Source organism: Callorhinus ursinus, unplaced genomic scaffold, assembly GCF_003265705.2.
Source record: "Callorhinus ursinus isolate GAN/ISIS: 27379988/994484 unplaced genomic scaffold, GSC_fseal_2.0 scaffold26, whole genome shotgun sequence".
Classification (NCBI taxonomy): Eukaryota; Metazoa; Chordata; class Mammalia; order Carnivora; family Otariidae; genus Callorhinus; species Callorhinus ursinus.
This window is the reverse complement of record NW_027397088.1, coordinates 16,656,925-16,680,631: the sequence shown is the minus strand read 5'-3', so window position 1 is coordinate 16,680,631 and position 23,707 is coordinate 16,656,925. Positions and strand designations below refer to the sequence as shown.

Below are 23,707 nucleotides of genomic sequence, written 5' to 3'. Positions count from 1 at the left end.
AATCACTGGTAACAATGAACTGTTTTGGTTTGTCTATAATAGCAAATGCTCGTATATATACCGTACTTACTTCGCAGGGCCGCCAGGACCCTTATGACTGCTTTTTTATGTATTAACCCTTTAATCTTTACCACAGTTTTTCTACAAATTGTGTGTCTTGAACAATGAGGTTAAGAAATGCATCCAAGGTCTTCAGACCCCCAGCGTTGGCTCCAGAGTTGGTGCCCGGACCACTTATAACTTTTCACTGCCATGGGGAATCGGGGTCTTAGAGCTGCAGAGAAAGAGGGAATTCCTGTCCCCAGTGGGCACATGTCTTGTGCAGGTCAGAGGAATTTAATTATTCCAAAGGGTTTTTGCCAAATGTACTAATCCAGCAAGTTGCTGAGCTGCTCACCATGACCAGGTCGGGAGACTATGGTACAGACACTGCACATTACTGCTGAGAAGACTCTCTCTCCCAGGCAGAGTCTATTTTTGGCCTGGACCATGCCTATATTCTGATTAGAGCGCATTTCCAATCCATAGGTCCTCTTGTGCTGGAGCCCTTGTCAGAGGGTAAGCAGAGAGATGGCTCTGGCCCGTGGTGGCTTCAGCTGGCAGGAGAGAGACACTTGTCCCCTATGACAGTTCGGGAGGCTGTTGATTTTGCAGAGTAGGATCTCGGGACAGCCCCCTAGACAGCTTTGATATTTGCCAGCGCCAGTGAATTTGTCAAGCATCTAAAACTCAGGACAGATGATCCAGGATGAGATTTTTAACTCTTACAAAACATAGCAACAATCTGATAATTGGAATCAGAAGAGGCACATTTTTTTTTTCTGAATCATTTAATTAACTCCTATCTCAAGAAAAACTTCATGTTAAGCAAACAAAAGAAAAGGTCCTGTAGGAGCTGAGGCCAAGTAAGAATTGCAGGTGGAGTGGGTCAGTAGGCCAGTCCATGGAAATTATAAAAGAAATAAATGTATTCTACCTGTGCCATTTCACTGAGCTGTTTATTGACCGGAGCAATAATGATGTATTTTTGATCTGTGGTAAGTACAAGTGTTGAAATCCACCCAGGCCACAGAAGTGATTGGAAGGTCCATGTGGAATATAAAGTTCCACAGAGCCTGGAGCTCATATAATATACGGCTTTTTGCTAATTAATACACGTGGGCCTCAAGTCTGTTCCTTAACAGCCGAAGCCCAGCACACTGGCTGGCAAAAATGCTGTCTTTCACTGCGGGACGGTGGGAGGAAGTTTTTAGGTGAAAGACATTAAAAGGAGAAATCAGGGAACTAATTTTTAAAACGTGTGATGCCAAAAAATAATCAGATACATAAATATTGGGGTCAAATAAACAATTCCCGAGAAACCATTTTATGATGACCATACACAGTCATTCATGAGAGACTTTTTAAATATACATACTTTTTAAGCATAATTTTAAACATACAGAGAAGTTGGATGAGTTGTAGAGTTAATACCCATATACTCGCCCGTTTTAACTTTCTTTGTGCCTCAGTGTTCCCATCCGTACAATGGGAATAATAATAGAACCTATCTCATCGGGTTGTTGGGAAGGCTAAGTGCGTTGATATTTGTAGTCCTTGGCACCTACTATGCGCTCTACAATGTTTATTATTGTTACGGTTATTGTGGACTTCAACAGCCTATTGTGAAATCGGCGCCGTGGGGCAAGTTCTCCATGGAGGGGCCAAGTGTGCTGTTTTTTGGTCCTCGGCATTGAAGTGCCTTGTAATTCAGATTCGGATTATGCCACTTACTTGCTGTGTCCCCCTGAGGGACTCAGCCAGCCTCCCTGTCCTTCAGCTTCCTCACTGGGACAGGGAATCATAGGAGTGCTACTTGGCTCTCTTGGGTTGTTGAGAGGATTAATGAGGTTCAAACGTCTAAGAGTCTTGGAACGATTCATTGTGAATGTCAACTTGAATTCCTCCAGTTACGGACTCTCTTGTCTTGGGCAAAAGAGTTAGATCTCTATCGTGTTCATCTGTAAAGTGCAAGTGAAGCTACTTTACAGCATCGTGAGGATTAAGCAAAAGAACATATGTAAGTCACTTACCGGAGTGCTTGGCAGAATTTATTATTAGTAGTAGGAGGAGGAGTAGTAACTAAAGTCCCTACTTCATTGACATTTCCTTAGTTCTCACCTGACATCCCTTTTCTGTGCCAGGATCCCTCCAGGAAACCACATCCCATCAGCCATCATGTCTCCTTTGGCTCCTCTCAACGTGACAGTTTCTCTGACTTGTGTTTTGATGACCTTGACAGTTCTGAGGAGTGCTGATCAGTCCTTTTGTGGAATGTCCCTCATTCGGGGTTTTTCCTCTGTTTTTGTTATGATTAGAAAAACTCCAGTCGAGGGACATTCTACCAAATGACTGATGAGTATTTCTCGAAGTTGGTCAATTGCCATCTCTCTTCTCAGAGCGTACGTATCGAGGGCACATACTGTCGATGTGACTTCCCATGGCTATCTGGCCCTTGATCGCCCTACTGAGGTGGTGTGGCTCAGGTTTTCGACACTTTAAAGGTACTCTTTTCACACACGCCCCCATCTTGGGAAAGAACCCTGTCTAAGGAGAGGGGAGCTAGGTTCCTACACAGGCTGAGTGTCTACACCGATTATTCAGAATTCTTGTACACAGGAGATTGGTCTGTTCTTCCCCCACTTACGTATTTATTCAGTCATTTCTTTTTATCTCTGTGAACTCGTGGGTATTTATTGTATACTTTAGGTTATAAGCTAGTGCATTGCTATTTACTTTGTTGTGCAAGTCGTTCCAATTTGGGCCATTGGCAGCTTTTTCAAGAATATTAGGGATACTATCTCCTGTTTCCCTCTGACCTGCTCCCATCATGGTGGTACTGTTTCAGAGCATTTCCTTCATGCTGGTCTTGACCCTTCCCTGCCCCAGTCTTGGAGTCAGCCATTTCTCCAGTGAGCCCTGACTCCTTTTCTCGAGGAATGGTGTTAGGGACTGACTTCTGGGCACAGGGGCTCGCAGGAATTTGATGCTCAACCAATTATTGCTTCCCTCCCCCCTTTTGTGGGAGTTGGGCATGCACAGCGGGTGAGCTAACCCACTGGAGCTGCCCGCACATGGGTCAGCCCCACCAGTCAAGCCAGAGGGTTTCCTTCAGCTCAGGCCGGGTCACACTCTGCCCTGTGCTTAGCTAGCACTGTGAGAACTTCCCCTGCCCTCGTGGAACCTAGCCTTCTAGAATCCCATGGGAGGACAGGAGCCTCGAAGGGCTGGAGAAGTTCACACTAGAGAGGAGCTAGTACTATGTCAGAGCAGTTGGAGAAGGCTTCTGACATGACACTGGACTTGAGTGTGATTTGTTCCAGATGAGGAGACTGGAAAAAAAAAAAAAGGATGTGGGAAGCAGGTATCTTCTGGTGGGTAGAAAGAGGGCTGATTCCTGACCACCTGTGGCCTTGGGAGGTTATTTTAGATATGAAATGGGGTTTATTCATCTCGGTGGGACGATGAGGGAGATGGGTTTCAGCCAGTGGTGTGTTGGAGCCAGCTTCACCGGCTCTCTCAAGCCAACCGTTCAATTGTGAGGAACTTCGAGCGCAGGTTGGCATCGTGTTGCTAGCTTGAAATCGGCCGTGGTGGGAATGTTTAGACTATGGACATCTGCAAACACTACAAATCAGGGCTCCCCTCTTCCCTCCAGCTAGTTCTTGAACATTTTCCTGCACGCTGCTGGCTTTAGCTGTCTCAAAATCTGGTATAAACCCTGACCCTGAATTCCTTTTTTTTTTTCTTCCAGTAGTTTTTTTTTTTTTTCCATATACACGTTTTTGTTCGATACTCTGAATTCTCTGACAAAAGCTGTCAAAAATGGTTAGAAGAGATATGTGTGCCCTTCAAGGAAAACTACATTTTCCTATATATTGGTTAAAACTCTGAGAGCCAGAAAACGTTGCGGTTAACTGGGATATGTGTCCACTGTGATGACCGTTCTGGATAACTGAATTGGAAATGGCACAGCCTTCTATCTTATCTGTAGCATGTGGGAAGATCTGTTATCACCTAAGGGTAATCACCAATGCCATATATCAGCAGCGTGGCCATAGGACTTTTCTCCTCTCTTAGGGTTGGACTGGCTTGGAGGTTATCTTCCTATTTCTTATCAAAAATAGGGGAAGAAGTGGTATCATTTTCCTTCAGCTGAGAAACCATGACTCCGCATCATTCTGCTTGTAGTAGGTAATGCAGCCCTCTATTAGAGTGACTTTTGCAAGGATGATACTTGAGTAATCCATGGAATAATGCTAAATAAAGACAGTTTTCATGAGGTCACCTCTTACGCATGCTATATGGTATTAAGTGTTATGCAGAATTAGATTCAGAGGCGCTTACATTTCATGCTGGTCAGCTGAGGGTGGTCACACATGTGTGACCAAGGAGAGCAAGGTTAGGGGGAGAGAGAGACTTACTCTTACCTGGAGATGGTGAGTTTTTCACTGTGATCCTAAAAGATAGAGTTGCTGTGCCTTAATTTACAGGGATTTCTTTTACCTTGCTTTGTGCCTTCCGTCAGGTAGGTAAACTTCCCTAACTTTTATTCCTGCCTATGATTGACTTTCCTCCCAATCCACTGTCAAATGGAATCTTTGGGGGCAGAGCATTCAGAGAGAATATGGCAGGCATCCTGGCCATACCGCGAATCTGTGCAGAGTTCACTCTGAGTCATATTCTCTTTTAGTCCAAATGATTCCTAGATGGGAAGGCTCTCAAATTTTCACTGATTTCCTAGAACCCTCAATTTCCTTAGCTGCCTCCTATAAATCAGCCATCTCAAGCAAGAGTGACTTGGACGTCTTTGGGATATCCTGGTCCAAATAGATCACTTGAAAAGCTCCCAGGGAGGGCCAAGTGTTCACAAAGCTGGTTTTTTTTTTTTTTTTTTTTTATTGTGGGAAAGTATATGTAACATAGAATTTACTGTTATTTTTAAAGATTTTATTTATTTATTTTGAGAGAGAGAGCGTGCTCGAGAGAGCATGAGTGGGGGTGGGGGGAAGGGGCAGAGGGAGAAGCAGACTCCCCGCTGAGCAGGGAGCCCGATGCCGGACTCGATCCCAAGACCCCAGGATCATGACGTGAGCCGAAGACAGATGCTTCACTGACTGAGCCACCCAGGCACCCCTAGGATTTATTGTTTTTAAGCATACAGTTCCCTGACATTAAGTACATTCACATGGTTGTGCAACCATCACCACCATCCATCTCCAGAATGCTTTCCATCTTCCCAGACTGAAACTCTGTACTCATTAGGCACGAACTCCCCATACACCCTTTCCCTCCAGCCCCTGGTGGCACTGTTGTACTTTCTATCTCTGTGGATTTTACTCTCTGAGCCCCTCAGGTAGGTGGAATCAGGCAGTATTTGTCTTTTAATGACTGGCTCGCTTCACTTAGCAAATGTCCTCAAGGCTTGTGCATATCGTATGTATCTACCACATTTTGTTTATTCACACTCGAGTTGCTTCTTCTACCTTGGGGTTTTGTGCGTGGTGCTGCTGTGAACCTGGGTGAACAAAAATATATGTTGACCTCCCTGCTTTCACTTCTTTTGAGTACATGCCCAGAAGTGGAATTGCTGGACCCTGTGGTAATTCTATGTTTAATTTTTCGAAGGATCACCACCCTGTTTTTCCACAGCAGCCCCACCATTGTGCACCCCCACCAGCGGGGCACAAGGGAGGCAATTTGCTGGCGAACGTGTGTCATTTTCTGTTTTCATTGCTTTGTGTTCGTTGTTGTTTGTAAATAGCCATCCTCATGGGTATGAACGATCTCATTGTGGCTTTGATGTGTATTCCTCTAATGATTAGGGATGCTGAGCTGCTTTTCAAGGGCTTGTTGGCCATTCATGTATCTTCTTCGACAGAATGTCAGTTCAAGTCCCTCGCCCATTTTTTAATCAGGTTTGTTTTTTGTGGTTGCGCAGATGTCCTCTTAATTACCTGGGTAGTGCACGACTTTGAGAAGCTATGGAACGTTTATCTGGTGTTCTGTGGGGCAGCCCATTCTGTTGGCAGATAGGTAATGCAGAGATGAGCACACCAAGACTTGCCAGTCTATAAAGCTCCATCTCGTATTGAAAGATCTGCCCTTGCTGCTAAGTCACTCACTGTTTTTGGACACTGCATGTTATGACCATCTAACTTGGTACTAAGTATTAACCTTAAAAATAAAACTTTCAGTTACTTGTCAGCAAAATGGGTTTATTTGGGAATAGCAAAGAATAGCTATTTGGGACATGAAAGCTACAGCAAAGCCATAGGCAAGTCCAACAAACAAAGAAGAGGAACGTTATTTTATAGAGAAAGAGGAAGTTGGAAGGGGTTGTGTGGAATGAAAACCTGTTGGAGAAGAACAGCAAGGGTTCAGGGTGCTGACCGTTTCTCACTGGCTAAGTTGAGGGGGTGGTCGAACTATAGGAGATGTGATGTGCATCTTTCCCTGTTGGGACCCGTAATTGAGGATTCTTTCCTGCTGATGATTCTTGTCTTGGGTTCTGTCATGGACAGTTTTCCTATGATTGATGTTGAGTGGTACAGCTCCTCTTCACCAGCCTCCCCTTCTAGTCTCCCAAGTCCACTCTAATGAGGTTTCCTTTATTAATTTTCACATAACCAACAATATAATCTCTTTGGGGGAAAAGGAGGAAGCAGAGATTATGTCTTCTCATTTCCCTGCATAATGATATTCTGGATGAGGGCTTGACAGACTCTGGCCTGTGGGCCAAATCTCACCCCCACCTGTTTTTGTAAATTAAGTTTTATTGGAACACCGCCATGCTCCTTGGGATAGTATTGTCAGTAGCAGAGCTGAGTGGTGGTGATGGAGATCATCAGGCCCACGGAGCCTAAAACATTTGCTATCTAACCCTTTCCTTAGAAAGTTTGCCGGCCCTTGGCTTGTTGTAGACATTTAAAAGATACCCTTTTTAAAAAAGCTTATATATAACGATGTTCACTGGCACCCTAAGGTGAGCACTCTGAAAACTATAAAGCTCACATAGATATGAGCATGGGAGCTTTTAAGGACTTACCGAACTCCCAAATTTGCGTCCAAAATTGTGTCCTTTCGGCCTTTGTTATTTGATGGGGGCAGTGACTTTTCATGCAGCCGTCCCCTGTGCTGCTCCCAGATGTGGCTTAGACGTGGCTGGCGGCCCTTTTAAAGTCATGGTCCCTAACTCTGGCCTTTCCCCTGTGCTCTTTCCTGTTGCTACTGAACTTGGGTAAAGTAGCTGTGATCTTGAATGGCAGTGAGAGGAGTTGAATGGCAGGGGCATGGCCCGACAGTGTACAGCCTGAAAATCTTGCTGCCTGTCACCCTAAAAGTAGCATCCTGCTTCTCCTGCGCCTCCCTGCAAGTCAGAGGTATAGCTTTGCCAATGCAGTGATTGCCAGGTTTGGAATTCTGAGACACTGTTGGTTTTGCTGATTTTGTTTCATCTTCTGTTTCGCCTTTTGGCTGTTCATACAATAAATGGTGCTGACTGCTTGAAGAACTCTTGAGGTATACAGACACTGCCTTTAAAAAGTCTACATGCTGTGTTTTGGCAATTGACTGTATTATATATATTACCTCACTACATTATATATAATACTCTGAGATCATTGGAAATCCTACTACACACACACACACACAAATGCACACACATACACACTCATGCCCACCCACAAACTTAGATACCCAAGAAATCATCAAGCAAGTACCTGAAGATATTTTCTTATAAGTCATTTTGTGTAATCCAAATAGGATCCCGGTAATGGACGAACCTGCTCACGTTTTGCTGCAGATACCATATTTATCTAAAGGCAAAATAGAGTCCTTGTCCCATATCACAGAATCTTTCTGCCCCAACTGAGATGTGTCAGTGAAGTGATAGGCATTGGTCATAATAGTGCTGATATATTGAAAACTCTGTGGTCCTTTCCCTTTACTTCTTGAGAAGGAAAGTTGACCTCTCCCCCCACATCCCCATAATCTAATCATCGGTATTTCTCTTCCAGATCTGCTACTGTAACCTCCAGTGATTTTAATTACTCTCCTTGGAAACCATTCACCACATACTATCTCCCTCTTTAGTTAGAGGCTTTGCTGTTGAGGTTAGATCTCTTGGGATGGTCTTTCTGTAGATGATTTTCTTCAGTCGGTACGAGGGCCGTATTTCTTTTTCATTTTTATATTTGTGTATTTTTACTGCCTAAGAGCCGTTCTCCACTACATGTTCGGTATGTATTTGCCATTATCTTTCCAACTTGAAGACAAGTTTTAGAATTCGGACCCTGCCCTTTGAAGTCCAGGTAACTTCTCAGAACAACTTGGTGTCTTTCATGCTTTCAGCAAGCAGCCCTCTTATTTACGGTCCAAGGAGAATTCATTCATTTCTGCATGTTTTGAATGTTTGCCATAGAGGCCAGGCACTGGGCTAGGGGTTGGGAAGACAGAAATAAATGATGTAAATTCCAAGCCTTCAGAGCGGGGCCGCAGTTGGGGAATGTGTACCCACAAAAATGTATAATGGAAAATGGGAAGTGCCCTTTGCAGAGGTATATACAACATGCGATATTAAGTCTGGGGAATTTGTAAACTTACTTGAATCTTTAAATTGAGTTAGACGGTGGATAAATGGATCAGATGAGAAATACATAAATATTATTATTATTTTTTTACTCTGAGGTAATAGATGGAAAACACGGAATGAAATAAAACGCACATATAGTAACCAATGGCCCCCAACAAGGCTGGCGCTCTTGCATCATTATTGTTCTAGCACATTCTTGGTGTTTGGGTCATTAACATTGCGTTGAGGTCAGATGAGAGTGTGTTCTGTCTGCCACGCTTTGATAAGTAAAGTAAAATGCTGATGGAGATCATTTAAGATTGTCTCTCTGCTGTTGATTGCATGCTTGTGGCTCATAATCAGAATGATGCAAAGTAATTGTTAGACCAACTTGCCAAGGCTACATTTTGTGTCGTTGCAACTGTCAGCACTTTGGTCCTGCTGTTCTGCCTGGAGAATGCTTGCCTAGCACCTGTTGGACGACTGACGCCGTGCTCGCCACTCAGTGGCCTGGATAACTTTTCTTCTGGCGTCCTTGCTTGCTGCCCCCATACAACACCCTGGAAAAGGAGTATCTGCTTGTTTGGGGGAAGCAAGGGCTCTTTTTTGTGTGGTTGACAGGGTGCTACACATTGCAGCTTTCTTGTAAAAATTCACATGCGTGGTGCCCGCTTTGCATTCTTGCTTCATCAGTGACTGGTTATGCGACCCCAGGTGGGTTGCTTGTCTTGAACCTTGTTTTCTTCATCTGAACAATGGGGCTAATAGAACTTATTTTATAGAGCGTTTGCGAGGATTGGAGATGACAGATGAAATCTTGTGGGCACAAAATAGCCACTGAGTACGTGCTGGTCGCTAATGTTAAGGTATCCAACGGGGTAACCCGGGATGATACTCCATGTTTATACAATGAGAAGACAACGGGCGCCTGGGTGGCTCCATCCTTAGGTGTCTGCCTTCGGCTCAGGTCATGATCCCAGGGTCCTGGGATCAAGCCCCGCATCGGGCTCCCTGCTCAGCGGGAAGTCAGCTTCTCCCTCTCCCACTCCCCCTGCTTGTGTTTCTGCTCTCGCTATGTCTCTCTGTCAAATAAATAAATTAAATCTTTATTTTAAAAAAATGAGAAGACAAAAATTTCCAAAGTCAGTAGTCCAAAAATATATTGTTAAGTGTGGAATATATGGTGTCAACCCAGTTTTCCTGGCTAGGTTGTATTTGCCATAGGCACACCAGTGGACAGAGATGTTAGAATTTAAACCACAATTTTCCATGGTTCTACAGGTCCGCTGTACAGAATACGTACTGGGTCATCCCATGTACGCCGTCAGACGAGAGGAAGGACCCTTCGAAAGCAAATTTAAGGAGGTGCATCACCTAGCTTTGACTGCATAGAAGAGACATTGCATGGCACACAACATGGCCTGACCATCTGGTTCTTTCTCATGGAGAAAGCATTGACAACAAGAGAGTTCAGCAAAGCAAAAGCTATAAGAAGGTCACTGTCAGATCTAGGGACAGCTTACTAGCTCCTGACTTGTAACCAGCAAAGGAGACCTGGGAAGAGTAGCTCGGTCCATATTCTGTGATAGAAAGTCACTGGTGTGAGTTGCTGAGATGTTTCTCTGATTCTATCCAGTGCTAAAATTGAACAGCTGTGTTATTACCTCCTAATGTCAACTCTTCCACGTCGTCAAAATAGAACAGTAGAAATCTCTTCCAAGAGCATGACTCCTTCCCGACTGTCACTTCCCCCCAAAATTGCATCAACTGGTCGAGGGATAAAGTTTTAGAGAACTTTTGTTGGAGGGTAACATGCAAAGGGGTCATCACCTGTCCATTCGTGGTTTCGCAGATCAAACTGTTAACGTTTCTTTCCTTTGTTTCTCCACTTTGGGTCCCTCCAGGATTTTCCAGCTGGTAGTGGATTTGGCATTTTTCTTTTTTTTTTTTTTTTAAAGATTTTTTAATTTATTTATTGAGAGAGCGAGAACATGAGAGGGAAGGCGGTCAGAGGGAGAGGCAGACTCCCCGCTGAGCAAGGAGCCCGATGCGGGACTCGATCCCGGGACTCCGGGATCACGACCCGAGCCGAAGGCAGTCACCCAACCGACTGAGCCGCCCAGGGATTTGGCGTTTTTCTGATGCCACAGTTCTGTCCTGCCTTTCTCTGCTGCCGCCTGCCCGTCCCCCACCTGCTGCCTGCTGGTCCGAGTGGTGTTTGGTGATACTTAGAAAGGGTTCCTCGTAACTGGAGGAGGCATTAGCCCCGCGCTCTTTGCAGATTGTGGGGATACATTCACTCCCTCAGCCTCCCCCCACAAAAGTGGTGTTTTCCTGAAATGTTGCTAGTCAGTCACATTTCGAGGTATGGCACGATTTTCTCAATCGAGGACAAGGATGTGTCGTGCAACTCAAGCAAAACTCTATCACATATGTTTTACCAAATCAACCGTTCCCTTTGAGGAGGAAAGTAGATGAGAAATACTGAGGCTGCACAAACATTCCACCTCTTGATGTTTTCTAAATATGGTAAATCCTGATTTTTTTTTTTTAGGTTTTTTTAAAGTTTATGTAATGCGATTATAATTTTGAAGGTTACTCAAGACTGCGGTTTTCAGTTTACCTTTCTATCATGAAGTCACTTCACCGTGATCACACTGAAAATAGGACACTCCCGTCATGTCCCACTTAACGATTTCATAGCCAGAGCGTCGGCATCTCTATCTACCCTTAGCCCCAGGCTTTAAAATTTGGTCCTCTTCTGATATATTGGAAACTCACCGAATATTGTCCTTTTTTGATAGTCTCTGTGGTGTCTAGTGCCGGTTTGTATTCTAAGGGACACCCACACAAACCAAAACAGTTTTTTGTTGCTAAGATTTCTGATATTTATTACAGGTTGCCTTTCTCGATCTTGACAAAAATGTAAAAGAAAAAGTGTGCTACCACGTGTAGTCGTTTCTCGTAAATGTGGGGGCACGTCGGTAGACTCTGTAAATTCAACAACTGTTTATTTAGCGGTTCATTCTTTCAATGAAAAAGTCAAGAATTAGGATGGAGGAGCACCTAGCTGGTTCAGTTGGTAGAGCAGGCGGCTCTTGATCTTGGGGTTGTGAGTTCAAACACCATGTTGGGTGTAGAGATTACTTAAAAAATGGAATCTTTTTAAAAAAAGAATGATGGTGGAGATGGATTTATTGCTATTAAAAGAGGTTTGTAGTATAACAAGGAAAATATGATCGGACTGCAAAACAGTATGAGTGCTATCATAGTATGTTATGAATAAATTATAGGTATGTATATAATTTTATTTATTTAAGTATTTGTATAATAAACTCTGTGTACCTGACTGTAGGAGAGAGCGTAAAGCCAAATAAGCCAAAATGTCCATAGTAATTATTAGTGGGGCCTGCTGGTTTATTTTCTTTGGGTTTTTTCCTCATGTATATTATCTAATTACTCACAGTAAATGTTTTGCTTTGCTCTCATTTGACTCACCTAATTTTGAGGGTTTGGGCAAAAGAGAAGATAATACAGGTACTCACATTTTGACAAGTTATGGAATTACAAAAATCTCTCCTGTGTCTTCTGGACTGATGCAGACCTAGAAATGTGTTGTGCCACATGGCATGAAAGCGGTTTCTTTCCCTGAGTCTCTCCTACAGGCCAGGCACTGCACTGAGAGCGTGAAACATGCTAGGAAGTGGGTATTCGTATTCCCATGGGGGAAAGCGTTTTGAGAGTTTATACAACTTGCGTCCCACAGCTGATGTGCCCCTGAGCTGAGATGCAGACTTGGGTCTGACTCTGAAATTAGCTTTTCTGATCTTGCTGGTTCTTACCGTAGACATCTTGCTGCCATGAAGATGAAAAGGTTAATGTATGTGAGCGGATTCTAAAGTGTTGCTTTAAAAAGAAGGTGCTCAGAGCTTGTACCAGCGTGTACCATCTTTTGCCCCTGCGTTATGCCCCTGTAAGTGTTTGCAGTGAGGCTCTGAACTTCTTAGGAGGCAGAACCACAGGGTCTGAGTTGCCCTGCAGTCCCCTAGCCCAGCCTGACAGTCTAGTAGGCAGGCTGCTCTCTGGGGTTGGGATGGGGACCTTGCAGATTCTGAGACATGGGGTCTGGGAACTTGCAGCCCGCGGATGTCCCGAGGAGACCGTCCCTGGCTGCCCGAGGGCCACAGCACTCTCTTCCTCGTAGGGCAAGCAGGGGAGAAACAAGCAGTGGTCTTCTTAGAGCCCGCAGACTTCATCCCGAATGCTCTGGGATCATGCGCAATTTGCCAGTCTCGGGAGCTGCACCAGCTCCGCCCCACATCCCCTCATAAACCTGCAAAGGCGTCTTTAAAACAGTCTCTGGAAATTTTTTTAAAAACTTGGATCTTGAGCTGAGTTCCTTATGTGATGTAGATTACACAATCTGTTGCTGTCACCCCCTTATCTCTCTTTGTCTTTGAGGCTTCCGCTCCCAACATTCACATCAGCTCGGTTCTTTCCCACACTTGATCCCAAACACCGTGGCTTCCTCACGGGATTACTCAGTCGGTGCCTCTCTGCCAAGTCCACATTCCCCCCCGCCCCCGAGCCCATTGCAGATCCCTGTGCGGTCACTGGCTTCAGCGGGGGGTGCATGGGGTTGTGGTGCACCATTTTGGGGTGGGGAAGGTGTGCAGGGCAAGGGCCCAGGGCCGTCACAGGGTATGCTGGTTACTTATCAAGACATCCTCAGTTAGCCCCACAGACATAGATGAGAAGAATCCCCTGATAAATGATTTCCCAGGCACTACCCTAGGCCCTCCTTTGTCATAAGGTTCTCATTTTGTGATAAAGGAATCATGCACAGGATTACTTTTCACATGTTAAATGTTCAAAGCTCTGTTTTCAAAATTGACATAGTTGGCCAAGCAATATATATCTCCACCATCCATCAGGCATTGACTGTGCACCTATTAAGTGTCAAAGCACTGGGATTTCCTGTTGTTTATTTAAAATCTCTTTCTCTTCCAGTTTTCCAAAGAAATTAGTCCTTTTTCTGGGTGAAACGAAACCAGTCTGCTGTTTTCATAGGGTGAGTGATCCTTTGACCCTTTTATATATTTTATATATCACTTATCTTTTGTATATATTTTATTTTATAGAAAATATATTTTATATTTTTTCACATCAAAATTTAATCCAGTTCTCGTGATGCTCCAAGAAAAGTGCTTGAAAGCGTGCGTTCTCTAGACGCTTTCTCCCGCTTGGCACCAAAGCGTTCTCTCTACTCATCACATCTCTTCCCTTCCGAAGGGAAGGTTTCACTCTTGTATTTGTCTGCCGTTTCTTTTTGCTGTACACATGTTTTGCCCCTTATGAATTATTACCATTGTTGCTCTTACCTTGTCCAGCTTGCAGAGGGGAGGAGGGAGGAAGTTTCTCTTTTTCTCAATGACTGATGCACAGAAATACGGCCGTGGGCAAGGAGAAACCATCCATTTTGTTCATATGACACACCATCTCGTGAATATCATGACAGAGAGTAATAGGATGTGAACATGAGGTGGGACTTTAGAGCCCATCTGGCAAAGCCCTCTGCACAGGCCCCAGAGGGCCTCCCGTCCCCCATCTAGGGGCTTCTCGGATAGCAGCAGAGTGGGGCTGTTGAGAGGCACTTTGACTCCCAGACGTGTGGTGGTCTCCCCTGCTTACCCCCACCCCAACCCACCCTGCACAGAGCTGTCTTTCGAGTCCCTTTTCTTTCTGAGGGTGCAGAGCCGTAGGAGGTTGGACCTGGTAACATCCCTCCAAGGCATGCATCAGGAGGGATGCTGTTTAACTAGTTAACTTTCCAGTAATCGTACTTGGCTACTACCAAGACGGGTGGGTGGAGAGGACAGACCCAGAACACTTCTGTTACAGACCTCACATGAGAGGGTGTATTTTCCTTGGTGCTTCCCAAACCGCTGCATTTGCATAGTGCCATGCCACGTGCCCGGACGGGGGTGGTGCATGTGTTTTGCAGCTAGAAAGTGTGGCGCACCTGCAGGGTCTGACCAGCTGCTGACCCGCACACCCCCACTCTGGACCGCGTGCACCTGCAGAGTAGCGCCTACCGGCTTCCGTATCGGGCAGTGCAGATTTGACTCGCAGTCACAGAGGCTCACGGAAAAACATTTCTTGATTTTAAAAAAAAAAAATTGTATTGTTTTTTACATGAGAGTGCAATTGTGGAGTAAGACGGAGGGAGATGTGAGACTCTGATCGTCCCCTGGAATCCTAGAAGGCCAGCTTATCTGCGGCTTTCTCAAGAATGCCTCTGCTAGAGCTGGCTCGGGATGGCGTTCATTTAGTTTGGTGAGCTAGGTGCACTCATGTCCAAAACATTTCATCTCACCTGGGGACGCTCTAAGTATGGTCTTGAGAGCCTGTGTCTACTATTTTATCCCACTTGTCAACTTAATCACTGTAACTTAATGAACGGGGGCTTCTTTTCTGCCGTAACTGGAATCTTATTAAGGAACCTGATGGCTTCTTATCAGGGGACAGAGATAGTCTGCTTTCCACCAGTGTCCAGAACGGGATTTGGAACATGGATTGCTAATTCACTGACGATTGACTGCTTCCTACTCTAATACTGATGCTCCTGTCCCCAAATGCGTGATGTGCGTGAAGGTGCATTTGTTAGAGGTCTCAACTTCAGGGTTTCCATTTCATCATCTTACCCAAGAAAAGCCCAACAGGTTTATCCCCAGAGCACACCACGCAGTATGAAGTGGGACATGAGATCTTCTGCTCTCTGGAGAACCTCAGGGTCTCCGTGGAATCAAGAGGTGGATTAAGACTAAAATAAAGGACAATTTAGGGCCTCTGCGAAGCTGGGGGAGGGCCAGATCCCATGCCTGCTTTGTACTATTCACTTAGTAAAGAAGAAACTGCTGGAGAGGACTGAAGCAAGAGAGGTAAAGTCGGGGCCACCTGAGTGCATTCCCACCACTCGGGGGCCACTTTGGTTCCTCTGGGGTGATGAGTAGTTTGAAGTTGACAGTCAGGAGGCACCAAATCATTACCCTAAAATATCCCAGGCCATTTGCTTTTACCAGGGAAACGAAACACAAAGGGAAGCCACATTTTTCTTACTTAAAAAGCCGCTCAGAGGCTGGTCCCCACGCTCTGGGTTCATACCACGGAGGCCCACGTGCCCCACGTGCCCCACATAGGGACGCCTTGTAGAACATGAGTGGCTGGGCTCCATTTCATGGTCTGCGGGGGGCTGGACCCTGGAACAATCCCGCTGTTGTTTCTGAGCGGGAGCTGCGCTCCCGCTCGATGGTATCCCTTTAAGGGAAATCTAGGGAAACGCTCCTGCCAGTGATGTGATTTTCTTTGCTAGAGGCCAAGTCGCCATGGCATGTACTGGTTCCATAGCAACATGTCTGTGCGGCCAGAAAAAATATAATGACTGTGGCAGCCGGTATATCCCTGGCAGGAGGAGCCCAGCCCACATGCCCCTTTCCATTTCCCCCTTGACCCTGGCTGGCCTTTGCCCTCCTTCAGAGAGAGAGAGAGAGAGAGACAGAGAGAGAGGATGTCGTGAACACTTGCCCCCTGCCCCCTCATCCAGCTCGGGACTTGACCGGGGAGAAGACAACGTGTGTAGTAGAATTCCGCAGGCCCCATTGTGCCACCAGAGCTTCGCCAAGCAAAGTCGGTAGAGAGTCTGTGCCTCTCATCAGCCCTGTGGCAAAGCAGCACCAACAGGATTGCACCGTGGGTGGAGCGTGTCCTGTGCTTTGTAGTTGCCGACAGCTTCTGGCTGGAAAGTGGGCAGCCACACGGAGCCGTGGGAGATCTCGGGAAACAGAGTACCCATTCCGTGTGCTACTCGGATTTAGGAGCCAATTCCCCGGGGTGGAACGCGATGCCCGGATGCCAGGTACAGTAGGACTGCACAAAGGCATGTAGTACGCAGGGCTTGTTTTCTAGAAGCTTCTACCAGAGGTGCAGTCTCTGATTCCAGTTTCTCCAGCGTGTGTAGGTGGGGTTGTAACGTGTCCCTGATGTTGTCCTATGTCTAGGCTCCTCCATGAAACCATTGTAATCACTCTTGATTTCAACAGATGCTCCTCTCCCCCTGAACTCTGGGAGCATTTTTAAAAGTCTCTACCATCTATCTGACATGCGTCTGGTGTTTCCTCTTTTGCTACATAAGGCTTTGCGGGGGTGGGGGGGGGGTCTGAGCAGTCTCTCTAGATAGAGGGTAAGGCATTCAAGGTCAGGGACCATTTATCTTATTCTTGGTCTTTTTTTTTTTTTTTAATTTCCCTGATGCTCAGAACTGAGCCCTGTAGATAGTAACCAGTAACCAAATACCTACATTTCTCCCCAATAACGTTAGAGTCCCATCCTGTCTCAGAAGGAAATTGTGAAGCAAATGTGTATATATATTGAGAACGCTTTTTAAATTCTTCAAAGATAAATTCAAGCAATTCTTTTTCTAGCATGGTTTAAAAAAAAAAACCTGTAGATATGAAATCAAAGGCTAAGAATGTCTGAAGACTTCACATTTCTTCATCTTCCTCCTTGTGGCTACCGACTGTGACCTGTGGACCCTAGGGTTTGACGCTGGTGCAGAAATCATCCCATTCCTCGTCCCATTCCCCCGATATTTGTTGCTTCTGTTGAATTTGCCTTATTATCCCATTTGGGCCAGACTTCTCAGGTACCCCCCTAGCAATGTCTTTGGAGCTGTTAAGTAAAAGATGTGCAAGATTTTTTTCACTAAGGCGACAGGCTTGATAGTTAGGATAGTGGTTCCTAATTTAGTTTTGAGGTCTGTTGAGGGAGGGAAGGTTTTTATCGTATAAAAACTTTTATCTTAATAATAAGAGTTCTCTTCCCAAGTTCTGAGACAGCTGAGAACTAAGATAAGCATAATAAGGCAGATGGAAGCCAAAATGCATGTATGTGGCTGCTAACAGTGAGCTGAGTTAGAAGCTGTATCTTAGGTTGAGAGCCCAAAACAGGCGTCTCGCTCCCTCGCTCCAGTCTGGGTCTGCAACAGTCCACCTGCACGGACATTTGGAGTCTGTGGGCCACTGTCTATGTGCAGAAGGAAGGAAAACACACTCAAAATTCTAAATCTACTCAGGGGGAGATTCAAGGTCGGGGGGTAGGAGGAGGTTCAGGGAAAGTCCTCAGCATGGAAAACAGAGGTGGGGGATGGGGTTCCCTCTGGCTCTGCTCACACCTGTCCTCGCTCAGCTCGGTACTCGGGCAAACGATCCCCAGCCTCACTGCAGCCATCTTGCTTGCTGTGTTTTCTCCCTAGCTCTTTGGTTGATATATTTGTTTACTGGGTTTATTGTTCATCTCTTCTATTAGAATGTTAGCTCAGTGAGAGCAAAAACCTCATCAGTATCCTTGATGTTGTATCCCAGCACTTAACGCTGTGCCCAGTACATAGGAAGCATTTGATGCATATTTGTTAACTGGTGACATGTTTTATGCCCCTCCTCACACGCCTCAAGTGCTCGGACGTCGTCATGCCCTCTCTTCCCGGGCAAATACCTCCTCCTAACATAAGACTTGACTGAGCTATCATGCTCCCTTGCAGAGCCTTTCCCGGCTTCCCTTCCTCCGAGGGGAAGGAGCACCTCCTTGTTTGTAACTCACCGGTTGTGAGTAGTTGCACACACGTGTGTGTGTGAGTGTGTGGCTCTGTGGTCGCACACGCGCGTGAGGTTGCACGCGCGCGTGTCAGCGTGTGGTCGCACACACGCGTGCGTGAGCGTGTGTCCGCGTGTGTGTATGTCTGCATCTGCTGTATATGTGCATTTGTGTGTTCTTTCTCTCTCTCTCACTTGGGCACACTTCAGTTCACTTGCTTGTGTATCCATCACCCTTGCTACGTTGTACTCCCGGGGACGTGGACAACCTCTTATTCTTATTCATTCTTGTTTCTCTGATCTCTGCCATGTAGTAGGTGCTCCGTAAATGGTAGTATTAGCAGGCAGATTATGGATAGCATGCCAGGTACTGCTGTGTCTTAGTACTTAAAACCACTTTCTGAGTACTTTACACATATTCATTTGTCTGATTCTCACAGTCACGTCACAAGATACATTTTTTTTAAAGATTTTATTTATTTATTTGATGGAGAGAGACACAGCGAGAAGAGGGAACACAAGCAGGGGGAGTGGGAGAGGGAGAAGCAGGCTTCCCGCCGAGCAGGGAGCCGGATGCGGGGCTCGATCCCAGGACCCTGGGATCATGACCTGAGCCCAAGGCACACGCTTAACGACTGAGCCACCCAGGCGCCCCTACAAGATACATTTTTAACTCCTGCTTTACAGGGAAGCAAAGCAAGGGCATAAAGAGATGCTCTCACAGCTGGTCTGATTCCATAGGTGTTACTCTCGACTTACTGTCAGAGAATGATTGTATCAATGGACGAATGAATGACAGAGAATCCCAGAAGCCCAGACCTATCTCATTTAATAGGGCCACAGGCATTGGGATCAACAAAATAAGTAAGAAATGATCAGCAAGGAACCTGGTGATGGGCCATGGTTGACCTAGAATATTGAGGCCACAGCTCAAGTAAATCCACACGTGAATCCCTAAAAGTCTTACTGTAGCTGTTGAACTTAATTCCTAATTACCCATGCATAGTGCTATTGGTTAATGAAAATCAACAATTATCATTATATTTGGGGAATTATTTCCTAATATGGGGGAGAATATGAAGTCATCAGTTATGAGTTAAACCGTTGCTTTGTGTAAGGCTCACAACTACATTTGGGGGGCAGTGGTGGGGGGGATGTGAGTGGGAGGGTGAAGAGGAGATCCCCAAAAGTATAAACCAAGGTCACCGTATATGAAAGACTCCAGCTTAGTTGCAAGGACAAGGCATGATTACAAGTCAAGTTAAGGAAATGTAAAGAAATAAAGGGCAGTAAATAGAACTATCACAAAGCATTAGTACATGTGATTATTTGCCAAATGGTTAACATTAAAGAAAATGAAAGCTGTTGTATCAGTTAGGGTAGGATGGGGCTATGCCGCCTGAAGAGTCAGCCCGACACTCTCGCGAGTGACTTAACAAAATGAAAGTTTAGTTCTCACTCATACAGTGTCCGCTGTGGATCTGGTGGGTCTCCAGGACAGCTGTCCTCCATGCACAGCTCTGTGATGCAGGCTGCTGTGATCTTTGTATCCTCTTGTCTGGAGGTCGCCTTCGTGATTGCAGGGCAAGAGGGAAAAACTGAAGAACTGCACCAGCAATGAAATGCTTCAGAGCTTTGCCCCGGAAGGGACACGTGCCACCTGCTCTGTCTAGACATGGCATCCAGCCTTTTATACAGCTCGTATCATTCTAGCCCTCTCATTCATTTTTGTTTTCTTCTCCTGCCCGGCACGCAGTAGGTGCTCCGTGAATACTGGTAAGGTGAAAGAATGAGTGAGCTACCATACTGTCTGATGGTATTTACAGCAGTAACGCACACGGCAGCCCCAGAAGCCCAGACTTGGTCAAAGATATTTACTAAAATTAAAAGAGCATGAATAAAAGTAACCGCATAGCTAGCATTAATTAGGCATGGTGAGTGGAACATCATAAAGACACGGGCAAGCGACATCCAAATTCATTGGTGGTTGAACTCACACTTCAGCTCCGTCTCTTGGCCACATCACTGTCTAATGGTCCACTGCATGATTTCACAGTCCATGTTGTTGTCTGGTGTCAGCCTGCCTTTCCTAGCCTTCTTCCTCTTGAATGAAATGGAGATCACTATCCTTATTTAACAATTAAGAAACTTAATTAAGGAGAGGTTAATAAGTCCAGAATGCTTCCATGATTCCCACCCAAGTGTCTTTGACCACACTGTACCATCTCTCTCCTGGTTTAGGCTCACTCCTTCACCTGCTGCCTCACATCCTGGGGTCCTGGAGGATGGGCAGCCTCTAGCTTCAGATCAACGGGGGTGCAGGGAGGGGGGAGTGATTCAAACAGGAGCAAAACATGTGCTGAGCAAAGCATAGCCGCTGAATGTGAAAAACAAATTGGAAACTGTATGTGTGATTCAATACAGAGTGGAGAGTTTACAGAAAGGTGGTGGAAAATCACATTGGAAAGATAGGTTGGGGTCATAACACATGTGTCAGACCAAAGAATGGGTCTTTCAACCACATCTTGCTACATAATCGTTGGTCAAGAGAAACCAGAGTACAAGGAGGGACCCATGATCACGGCCACTAACAAATTTTAGAAAATGGTGCTTCTTTGTTTTGGTTCCTGGGGGGGTGGAGAGGGAGGGGGCTGAGCCCTCTGCCTGTTACTGTTTGAACATGAACAGGGCAGTGCTGTGGAGAGGGTCCTGAACCAGGGGTTGGTGTTCACTGGAGATGTTTTAGCAAGCCGGTGATGTGACCAACCATGTTTCGGTGAGGTTAGCATTACCGCTATGTTCATGGCCCATGAGAGGGTGGGAAGAAAACCAGACACGGGGGTATTACAGGCATAAGGAGATGAGATTTTTAAAAGCTCATGCAGGAACATTATGAAGGGGCAGATGTGGGATTCGCTCCAAAGAAAAGCTGACCAACACAGTGCAGTCTTTGGACATGAGAAACAAAAGAAGGGAAGGAGTTGGTAGTAACTGGATTTTTTAGTCTGACTGGTTGTGGAAGGTGCCCTCTCTTCTTTAGTTTTTGGGCTTTTTTAAGGAACAGTGTCATTCTGTGAGTTGGGGCTTCCCGGGTGGACCCGGGGCATAGCCTTGGACCAACACAAGCCCCTTTGCGTAACCAGGTATGGTCTTAACCCCCGCCCTTCCACGATCTCTTCCTTCCCCTGCCCCTCCCTCCCTGAGGTTTAGGGTTAAATCTTCAATCAGCAGCAAAAACCAATTGTCAGGCTGAAATTTCATCTCCACCCGAGCCCTCTAGTGGAGACAAAATGGTTTAAATGCGGGCCAGAAAGGTAAAATTAAATGTGTGATTCTGCCTCCCGCCGCTGATAAGAGAGGGCTCCCCGTCCACGCCATGAGACCTGTCCCTGTCCTGCAGGCTTGCCTTACTTTCAGACACAACCTCCCCACGGCTCTGGGAAAAGAGTGGTAGTGTTCTGCTGGTCAGTCAAATTTTTGCAAGCTGACAGTTCTTCTGAGCCTCGCAAGGCTGCCGCGTACCGCTTTCTCAGTCCTTCCGGTCTGATGAGAGAGGGCCAGTTTTGATTTGCGAGAAAGGAGAAAGAATGTTGTCTGATGGCAGAGAGGAGGAAGGAGCTGCCTCCCATTTTCCTTGCCAAGGCTAGTCAGTATCAACTTGCTTAGGTGCAGGTCTCTCACAGAGGATAGTCCAGTGCGAGAGGCTGAGGCTGTGTGCAGCCCACTTGCAGCGCCTGTTACCCCCAAGGAGCTGGAGAGAGTACCTGGGCTCCCAGGGCTCCGGGACTCCATCAGCCCCACATCTCTTTCCCCTGAAAGTCGACTGGAACTACACAGATGCTATCAGGAGAGAACAGAACTCCTAATGCCGTGCCTTTTCCCGGGCTCTCCGCGTGGCTCTGTGGAGCAGGCATCTGTGGTCACAGATGCAGAAAGTGTAATAGAGTAGGAGGGCCTCTCCCGAAGATGCCCTGGGCCATGCTAACGCTGCCCTTGTTGGTCAAACCCTCCTGTTTACCCTGCTGCTGCCCTCTACAAAGCCTCTCTCCCTTCCTGTGGCCGGGCAAGACATAGGGCCTGCTGGGCGTGGAAGACGCGTGGCCTTGGCGATCCTTTCAGTGCCTTGTGTATACCCATCAATTTGCCACGATTCGTTAGATTGATTCGTAAATCAGGTTACTTTGGAGTAGCAAGATGATCGGGAGCCTCTGTCATCTCGGGGGGAGGTATATATTTAGACAGAAAGGCTCCCCTATTAATAGACCGTTCTGTGTTGTGTTGCAGGAGAAGGGAGAGAAGCCGGCTTTAAGTTTTGTTCCGCATCTCCCGTAGTTTCAAGGGTACTTTCTCACTAGTACTAGAGACTTTAAACATTTCCAGTCTCCAGTGATACCTATATTCTTTTGATGTACTCTACATAGAAACCGGAGCAGGAACAGACTTCAGAGTAAGCTAACCAAAGCATCTTGGGGCTTTTGATCACTTTCCATTAGCACGAACAGTAATCTATGTCCTGTCGGATTTTGTTTGAAAGGCTATTCATTGTTTAATGAAGATAAACATGTTGCTGGGTGTTTAATATGTCTCCTCAAGTCGGGAACTGAAAAATTCATACATGTTGGCACAGAGGGGATTCTGAGTGCCCTAAACGTTTCCCTGGCCATTGGCTGAACTTTTGAAGTGTGCTTGCACTAAAAGAACAGATATGGAAAAGATGTTTCACTTGAGTCCAATGGGCCCCTCAGCCACATCTTTGCTACACAAATTTGGTCAAAAGAAACCTGAGTGCAAGGACGCCTGGGCGGCTCAGTCGGTTAAGTGTGTGCCTTTGGCTCAGGTCACGATCTTGGGGTCCTAGGATCGAGCCCCACGCCGGGCTCCCTGCTCAGTGGGGAGTCTGCTTCTCCCTCTCCCTCTGCCCCTCCCCAGGCTCATGCTTTCTCTCTCTCAAATAAAGAAAATCTTAAAAGAAAGAAAGAAACCAGAGTGAGAGAAGAACGCGTGATCCCAGCCACTCACAAATTCCTAGAAAGTGATGCGCGTTGTTTGTTTCTAGTGTGATGGTGTCGGTGGTGGGCAGAGGGTCCAAGCCACTCTCCCTGTCCCTGCTGTACATTCCATGGATGCTTCTGGCTCTGGCACCCCTTCTCCCCCTGACTTGCAGGAGGGAGGGCATGGCTGTGGCTGGCGGTGTCTGAAAACCCGTGGACAGAACTCTGAGAAAGCAGATCTCAGGGCCAGCTGCATGCGTTCCTCAAGCCCACTTGGCTTTTTGACATATTGGGAAGGAAAAAAAAAAAAAAAGGGCTTGCATTCTAAACTTGTTTCTATCTTAAAAGGGAGTGCCTTTCCAATGCTTACAACTTGGAAGTGCTGTTGTTGTTTTTTTCATATAGTATGTGACAAATGGGGCTGCTGACATCATCCTTGGAGTATGGAGTCCAGCTTC

At 46.1% G+C, this 23,707-nt stretch overlaps 1 protein-coding gene across 12 annotated transcripts in view; it reads left to right on the top strand.

The window, feature by feature from the left end:
* ATXN1 (ataxin 1) overlaps positions 1 to 23,707 on the top strand; it is a 397,308-nt gene that overhangs the window by 190,581 nt on the left and 183,020 nt on the right. For 10 of the 12 annotated variants that reach the window (XM_025890945.2, XM_025890937.2, XM_025890939.2 and 7 more), the window contains one exon: positions 13,622 to 13,682. The exons of the other annotated variants lie outside the window; for them this stretch is intronic. The gene's annotated coding sequence lies outside the window, so the exon portion shown is untranslated. The remainder of the gene's footprint in view (positions 1 to 13,621; positions 13,683 to 23,707) is intronic. 12 annotated transcript variants of the gene reach the window in all.